General features: G+C 38.3%; 1 long non-coding RNA gene across 1 annotated transcript; it reads left to right on the top strand.

Annotated features, from left to right (window-relative positions):
* The first annotated feature begins 481 nt into the window (after nucleotides 1–481).
* Nucleotides 482–7,469, top strand: LOC141172012 (uncharacterized). Its single transcript, XR_012252405.1, has 3 exons — nucleotides 482–673; nucleotides 791–942; nucleotides 1,948–7,469. It is a non-coding gene; the product is annotated as an uncharacterized lncRNA (long non-coding RNA).
* Nucleotides 7,470–8,004: the final 535 nt, after the last annotated feature.

Raw genomic sequence — 8,004 nt, 5'->3', positions numbered from 1 at the left:
AAGTTCTCAGAAAGTTCTGGTACCCAAATAAAACTTTGGACTAAAGTTCGCTCAATGCTGATGAACCCAAACATCCACCGGTCTGCTCATCCCGTGATACTCAGGTGCTAAGCTGACCCATCAATGCCATCATATATGCTCAAAATGATTATGTTCTGATATCAATGAAGCTAAAGTGGAGTAAATATACTGGAGAAGAAACTTACTTGCAATTTTTTTAATAGGAATTAAGACATATCCCTTGATAAGTTGATTTGCAAAGTTTTATAACTTTTTAAGGCTGAAACTTTGTACAATAACAGTTAAGAAAAAGATCATTTTCATCCAGGAAGCATAAGGGTTAATTTACATTTAAAAGAAATGGTGCTTATGACCAAAACTGGTAGATACTAGAAATCTATGCAGCAGATCATAGATAAGGAGACAGAATTCAAACATTCAATGCCTCATAATCGCATCATCTTTTCACTGATTCACTGAGTCACATGGATGTTTCGCTTTATCTTTCGGACATATTACAGAGAAATCACATTCTGACTTTAGAAATAAAACTTAATCTTCTCGGTGATGGACTCCAACTGCACAAAGACGTAACAATTTGCATTTTTTTGTAAGAAAGAAGATCCAAGGCAATGTAATTAAGACAGCAAAAAAATCTATTTCAAAGACAAAGGTAAGATATTTTATTCTAATTTATGTCGTTTATATAGAAACAATTCACATGAAAAGCAAAGTAATTAATTTTGTAAGAAGTTTCTCTTATTTTGGTTTTACCAATTGTTATTTACAGCCTGTAATATAAACTAGAGCTGCATTCACAATTCTGCAGGATTCAATGCTGAAATCTCCAAGCGATTTCCAAACATTTTACCATGGGAAACACCTATATTGCGGTCCCTGTCTAAAGTAGCTTCTGCTTCCATTTCTATGTGAGAGAATGAGGTGGGTAAATAATTCATTATTTTGGCTGAAATATGTTAATTGCTTTGCCTTACCTCATAAATGGGATATTTAAGGCAGAAATCGATTTGCCATTCAGACTTTGGAATTAAACCGGGATGTAGCTTAGGATCATAGAATCATAGAATGTTAGAGTTGGAATGGACCTCCAGGGTCATCGTGTCCAACTCCCTGCTCAATGCAATGTTCTAAGTAGAGGTGTGCTCCAAAATGGCACTTTGTCTTGGCTCTTCTCAAGTTTTAAAATTATCCTTGATCTGGGGGTCCAACTTCCGGGACCCTTATCAATCCTAAAAACCAAGGGAATGAAATTCACTTGTAAAAGTTGCAGCGGTTGACTATATGCACTGCCACTCCATTAATTCTTTCGGAAATGCCAAAGGCCAGCCTAGCGTAGTTCTTGGCTTTCTCCAGTGGACCCTTTAAGAATAAATACACATTATTCAATAATTCTCCATTCACACAGCCCTAATTTTCAGGACAGGTGGGGGACCCAGCATTCATACACTTATCAAATGGTAAATTATCCCCTAACCCAGTGCTCTCCAACCCCGGTCCTCAAGAGCAACCTATAGGTCATGTTTTCGGGATTTCCTTAGTATTGCACGGTGTGATGGAATTCTTGCTCGTCTAGGTGATGCAATTACCACCTGGGCAATACTAAGGAAATACAGAAAACATGACCTGTTTGTGGCTCTTGAGGAACAGAGTTGGGAAACACTGCCCTAACCCATGGATAAGGGACAACTTACAAACCTGAGAATAATCTTTTTAGGAGGTCTTGTTGGACTATAATTTTAGAAATGTAGTCTCTAAATTGGGCATTGCATGAGAAAACCTGAATTTGGGGAACATCTTATAAATTGATAAAATAAGATTTGTTGCATTTTTATACTGATACAAGTTGTTTATGTTTAGATTCTTTGTCTTCTCGTGTAATATTGATGGTTCTTTTTGTATTTTTTGTCTTTGCATCTGTATCCTCAGGTACCATTATTCTCATCATCATTGAATGCTTGGAACCACCATGGATCTCGATAACGTGACTAGTTTTTATTATGAATACCTAGAGTATGGTGATTATATTGATGTTGGTGTAAGAGCATACTTCAAAATCTATTCCAATCTGCATATCATTGCCCTTATTTTCTACAGTGTCACCATTCTGTTGGGATTAGCTGGGAATGGTCTTGTCATTTGGATTTCTGGGTTCAGGATGAAAACCATCAGTGCTGTGTGGTTCCTTAACCTAGCCTTTGCTGACTTTATATCTTGTATTTTTTTAATTTTTCGTGTCTTACAAATGATTTTAGAAATTTCTTCTTCAGCATACCTCTACCTGTGTACTATAAGCCTAACGGCGCTGTTTACAAACATGGTAACGAGTGTTAATTTCTTAATCCTCATAAGTCTTGATCGTTGCATATCAATCATGTGGCCTTTCTGGGCCAAAATGCACAGAACAAAAAAATTGGTCTGGACTCTCTCAGGGCTCATGTGGCTACTAAATGTCACTATCTTTTTCCTTCAATTTTTTTTTTATTTTGAGTTGTTTAATGTTGCAGAATGTAATTTGACTTATCGTTCAACAAATAGATTACGTTATAAAGACAAAGAAAATGTAACAGTCATTCTGTGGAACATTTTCATTTTTGCCATACCTTTTCTGACGATTTTTGCTTCATATGGTCTGATTGTTTTAAAACTGAAGAACATTAGAAGACATCGATCTCCCCGACCTTTCATGATCATTGCTGCAATATTGATAAGTTTCTTTATTTGCTGGTTTCCATACCACACCTGGTCATTAGTATCCCTTGGACACCAAGGTTGGAAAACTGACCTAATCATAAGTGAAATTTCTACTATTTTGGCATATTTCAACTGTGCTATCAATCCTATAGTTTATGTATTTCTGAGCAGAGGTTTAAAACAAAACTTTGTAAAATCCATTCCTAAAGCGGTGGAAAGTATTCTGAGTGATCCTGGTGACGTCAATGATAGAAATTCCGAAAATGACATAAATAACAGAGCTGATGTAATGAATACCAGTGTGTAATAAAAGCAGCCCCAATCAACCTAACCACCACTGCCAACAAATTTTGCTACCATTTTTGAAACCTGCAATCATCAGTTGCTTTGCCAGGGGAAACAGTTTCTCTCTTTGATGTTTCAATAATTATGAATTATTACATAACACCCATTGACTGAACTATAAGTGATGCTGAATCACATTTCACAAACAAGCCCTAAGTCAGGGTAGTCAAGGAGTCCGAGGTCAAGAGCCAGGAGTTGAGAAGAGTGAACCCGAACTTATACGTTCTGCGTTCATACCGGACAGTTGCTGTCTGGTGCTAAACGCCGAACACAGGCTTTCCTCGGAAGTCCATAGCAATTTTCGGAGTTCTGGGGAAGTAAGTTGCAAAGAAAGACTTTTCCTGCTCAAAAGCTTAGATCCCCATTGTTTGCAATGGGTTTTGTGTTTTGCCTCAAGTTCGAGTACAGTACTTCTACCGGAAAAGAGCTTTGGACTAAACTGTGGGTCAGGTACCAGAACCCAAACTTCCATGGGTTTGATCATCCCTAGCCAGGAGGGTACATAATAAACAGAGGGAAGAGACAAAGGAGTAATCAGGTAACAGTCCAGTGTCAGAATTCCAAGGTAAGAGTGCATCAAGACAAAAGGGGTAAAACAAACAGTTTATCAATAGGCAAATACAAGGACCGTCAACAAAAGATCAGAATGTCTGCGATCATAGCACAATACACAGAGAAAACATCACACTGAGCTGAAAGGAATGACTGGCAGCTATCTGGTACTGACAGCTTAGTTAAATATCTTGGTAATCACTAAGAATAGGGAACACCTGAAGGAAGCTCAGCACCTCCCAGTCTCAGATTGGACGGCTGAGCTGTCAATCAAAAATACTGACAACTCAGCACGCCCCTGCACAAAATTGGACAACTGAGCTGTCACTCACTGCGTCCAAGACACACTAAGCGGTGGAATCATGATACATTTGCTAAAAGTCCCCAAAGAGTGACCTCTCTTTTATTTTTTCTTAGCTCGATAAGTATATGTAAGGGATTGATCAAGACGTAAAAGAAAAAAGCAGTGACGTCCATAGAAGAGATGACAAAAATCAAAATGGACCCCCAATATTGCTGTCAACCACAAAATTTGATTTGTGCATTATGGATTCTTTATGACCCCTGCAAACTTTCTACCATATCATTAGCTAATAATGCAGCCCCTTTGGAAAGGGAAGCACAACATTGCATGGCATTTACTTGGATTGTCTTTTAGGATATAGTGTTAAATAACTGATGGGACAACTTCAGAAATTAAACTAATAAATGGTTAGAAGCATACCTAGTGTCACGGTCCACACCTCAGTGTGTCTTGGATGCAGTTACTGACAGCTCAGCCATCCAATCTGGTACAGGGCGTGCTGAAGCTGTCAGTGCTTTGATTGAAAGCATGGTCATCCAGTCTGGTGCAGGGGCATGCTGAGTTGTCAGTATGTTCATTGACAGCTTGCTGTAATGTCAGAGACTGGGAGGCACTCGCTGTCTCCAGGTGCTCACTGTCCCAGGTGATTGCCCGGCTACTTGACTGGGATATTACTCCCAGACCTCTGCAAGTAATATATTCAGCTTGTATGTGCCTTGTGTTCTGTGAATCGATTTTTCATTTCCTGACCTTGGACCTCATTCTGACTGTCTGTTTAACCCCTTCTGCTCTGATCTGCTATCCTCTTGGTATTCAGACCTCAGAACATTACCTGACTACTCCTTTGTCTCTTCCTTCTTTTTATGACGTACCTTCCTGGCTTTTGACCTCGGACTCCTTCACTGCCCCGTCTCATGACTTGGCCGTGAGAAGCGACTCAGCATTACACCTAGTAAAGGATGGTTTCCACCAATAATCATAAAACCAAAGAAAGACAATATTCCAATTCAGAGGTCCATGCTTAGCATACAAAGCATTGGCTTTACTCTCAAGCATAACCATTAAATAGGTTGTCTCAAGTAATCATGTTAAATTTTTATATTAAAGCAATTAATTTGGAATTTACTTGTTATTAAAACTCTTCTCTGTTTTCAACGATAGAGAGATTTTTAATTCTAGAGTTTACCGCTCATTGCCGAGGTGACCAGCTACCGCTGTATTCTATCAGCAGTTGTCGGAGTGCAGAACTTACAAGTCCTTTTCAATAGAGCATGAAAACGCTTCACCAAAGCTATCCAGTTTGCTGGAGAGGCAAAGGTGCAAATACTTGCCACATAGGAGAGCATACAGTTTGATCCACCTCAACCAACAATAACGGAGCTACTGCAATCCCTCAAACTACTGTCTCCACCCCATTCCTGTAGAATGTAAGCCCGCAAGGGCAGGGACCTCTTCTCTCCATACCGTTCTATCATTGTTAGTTTGTTTACTCTAAGTGATATCTGTATTTGGTATGTAACCCCACCTTATGTACAGCGCCATGGAATCAATGGGCTATATAAATTAATAATAATAATAATAATAATAATAATCCAGTGGATCAATCATGCTGATACCCAAACTGTCAATCAAACTGGAATGCATCACGCCCAGGTATGCTGGGAGGCAGGGCTCCTATTTAGGAAGATGAGAAAGCACCTAAAATAAGACTATTTAATAGAATGCTGTTACTTTTGTTGTCTTTTTTGTGTTTTAGCACTTGACTGGCTATACAATTAACTGTTTATTAAGAAGATAAGTTAAAAACTTAAAACTGTTGACTACAAGAAAAACATTAAACACATGGTGCCTAGATACAATAAAACTTATGGGAAACGTTGTCTACTTCAGATAAATTCCAAACACTGCCAGCATGTATTTTGTTATGTCCCATGATGTATATGCTGTAGAAAATTTGGATATGATGTGAAAGTTTAAAAAATTTTTAAATGTTTTCGCTGTTAATATAGATAATTTGAATTGATAATTCTTCACTACAGACTCATTGAAAGTCAGGTAAGACATTTTTGCCTTTGAAAACAGCAAAAGAACACAGGATAAATGCAGCCATGTGACTGTATTATTTCATCGTTTGGCTGTGACATTGCTAAAGGATAATAACCCAATGTCATTTTTTTTACATTCTATATAATTGTAGAATTTCAACAAAGGCAAGTGGTAATATCTATATTTGTGCAGAAGGGTTCTACTCTTTATTAAAGGGAAAAAAACAAGACAAAAACAAAATGAGCAAATACCCTGCAGTAAATAAATAAATAGCAATAGTGCATGAAAATAATATAAGGTACATAGTTAACATAATCTTAAATAAATTTAACATAAACCAGTCCACCGCGTCAAGGTGACCCTATTCAGGATGGTCCTAACCTCTAGTATTACCATGTTCCCATATGTCACATGTTGTAAGTATGAATAAGGGCTGAACGCAACCGAGGCACCAACTAATGGACACCCAGCAGTGGGGAGCTTTTTAAACATAATGTCTAGCTCAAATAAAAGGGAGGCCAGGCCCCTATCTGTACAGGGTGCAAACACAAATAGAAAGCAAAAGCAGTGAACTGAGATATAACTTGGTCTGCATGGTTAACATAATTTTGATAAAAAAAAATGTAAAAGCCATTCCACCATGTCATGATGACCCTATTCGGGATTGTCCTAATCTCTAGTATTAAAGCAAAGAATCTTTGCACTATTAGTATAATGAAGACAAGTGCCTAATAGGCAATACCATACACCAAAGACAACAGCTTAAGGTCATGCGAGCGAATCGGGCAAGTTATGACACTTAGGTCAAATTCTGTCAGAGTTTGAGCCAAGTGTCAGTTCTTGCATCAGCGAATTGCAGCACAGCTGCAGAGGAGACAGAGAAAGTAATCTCTCAATTTTCTCCATTGCTGGCGTCCACAGTAATCGGATTGCACTCACATGATATCCGAGTGCAGTCAGATGTTTCACAAGCATTCATAGACCTGTATGCATGCCATCTGATTCTCGGATGCACTTGCAGCATGCTGCGATTGTTTTCTCATGCTGAATCGGCACGAGAAAATATTCGCTGATCAGCACTGCCCCACAGTATAACATTTGGGACGAGTGCTATCCGATATAACATTGGATAGCACTCAGTCGTCATATATGAAAGTGTGAGCGAACCCTAATAGGCAATGCCATACACAAAATGCAACTGCTAAAAGGCAATGCCATACACCAAAGACAACTGTTGAACAGGCAATGCCATACACCAAAGTCTGAATGACTACAGTACTTGCTATAACCATGGAGCAACTATTACCTTTCATGATCTTTCATGATATGGACATGTGCTGAACTTTTGTAACTCATATGGTGCGGGCAATTTCCTTACTATCTCTTACCTTAGCATACCATTTATATTTTGTTTTATTTAGCAATCTTCTTTTTATTTTTTAATCTGTATTTATTATTTATTCTATAGTTATCATTTTCCTAAGAGGTTATTTTCAATTTTTTAGTAATTGGTAGTAGTGATGAGCGAGTATGTTCTGTTAACCCTTTCGATGAGTATGCTCGGGCCGAGCTCCGAGTATTTACAGCTTCTCGGTGATATGTTTGAATCACTCCTGTGTGCATGATTTGCGACTGTTTGACAGCTTTAATACATGTGAGGAATGTATATTTCTTACACATTCTTCATATGTGTTAAAGCTGTCAAACCGTCACAAATCATGCACACAGGAGTGATTCAAACATATCACCGAGAAGCTGTAACTACTCGGTGCTCTCCCGAGCATACTCGGCGAAAGGGTTAACAAAACATATTCGCTCATCACTAATTGGTAGCAATATAATAAGATTACTGCTTTAAAATAGCGGTCTTTGATGTATGGCAATACCTATTGTGCTGTTTCTTTGGTCCATGACATTGCCTTTTAGCAGTTGTCTGTGGTGTATGGCATTGCCTAATATGCTGTTGTCTTTGGTGTTTGACATTGCCTTTTAGTGATTTTCTTTGGTATGTGGCATTGCCTATTAAGCAGTCATCTTCATTATAT

This window comes from Phyllobates terribilis, unplaced genomic scaffold (genome assembly GCF_046119375.1).
Source record: "Phyllobates terribilis strain yellow unplaced genomic scaffold, ASM4611937v1 Scaffold_12__6_contigs__length_324123572, whole genome shotgun sequence".
Classification (NCBI taxonomy): domain Eukaryota; kingdom Metazoa; phylum Chordata; class Amphibia; order Anura; family Dendrobatidae; genus Phyllobates; species Phyllobates terribilis.
Note: the sequence above shows the minus strand (reverse complement) of the source record. Positions and strands in the feature narration are given on the sequence as shown.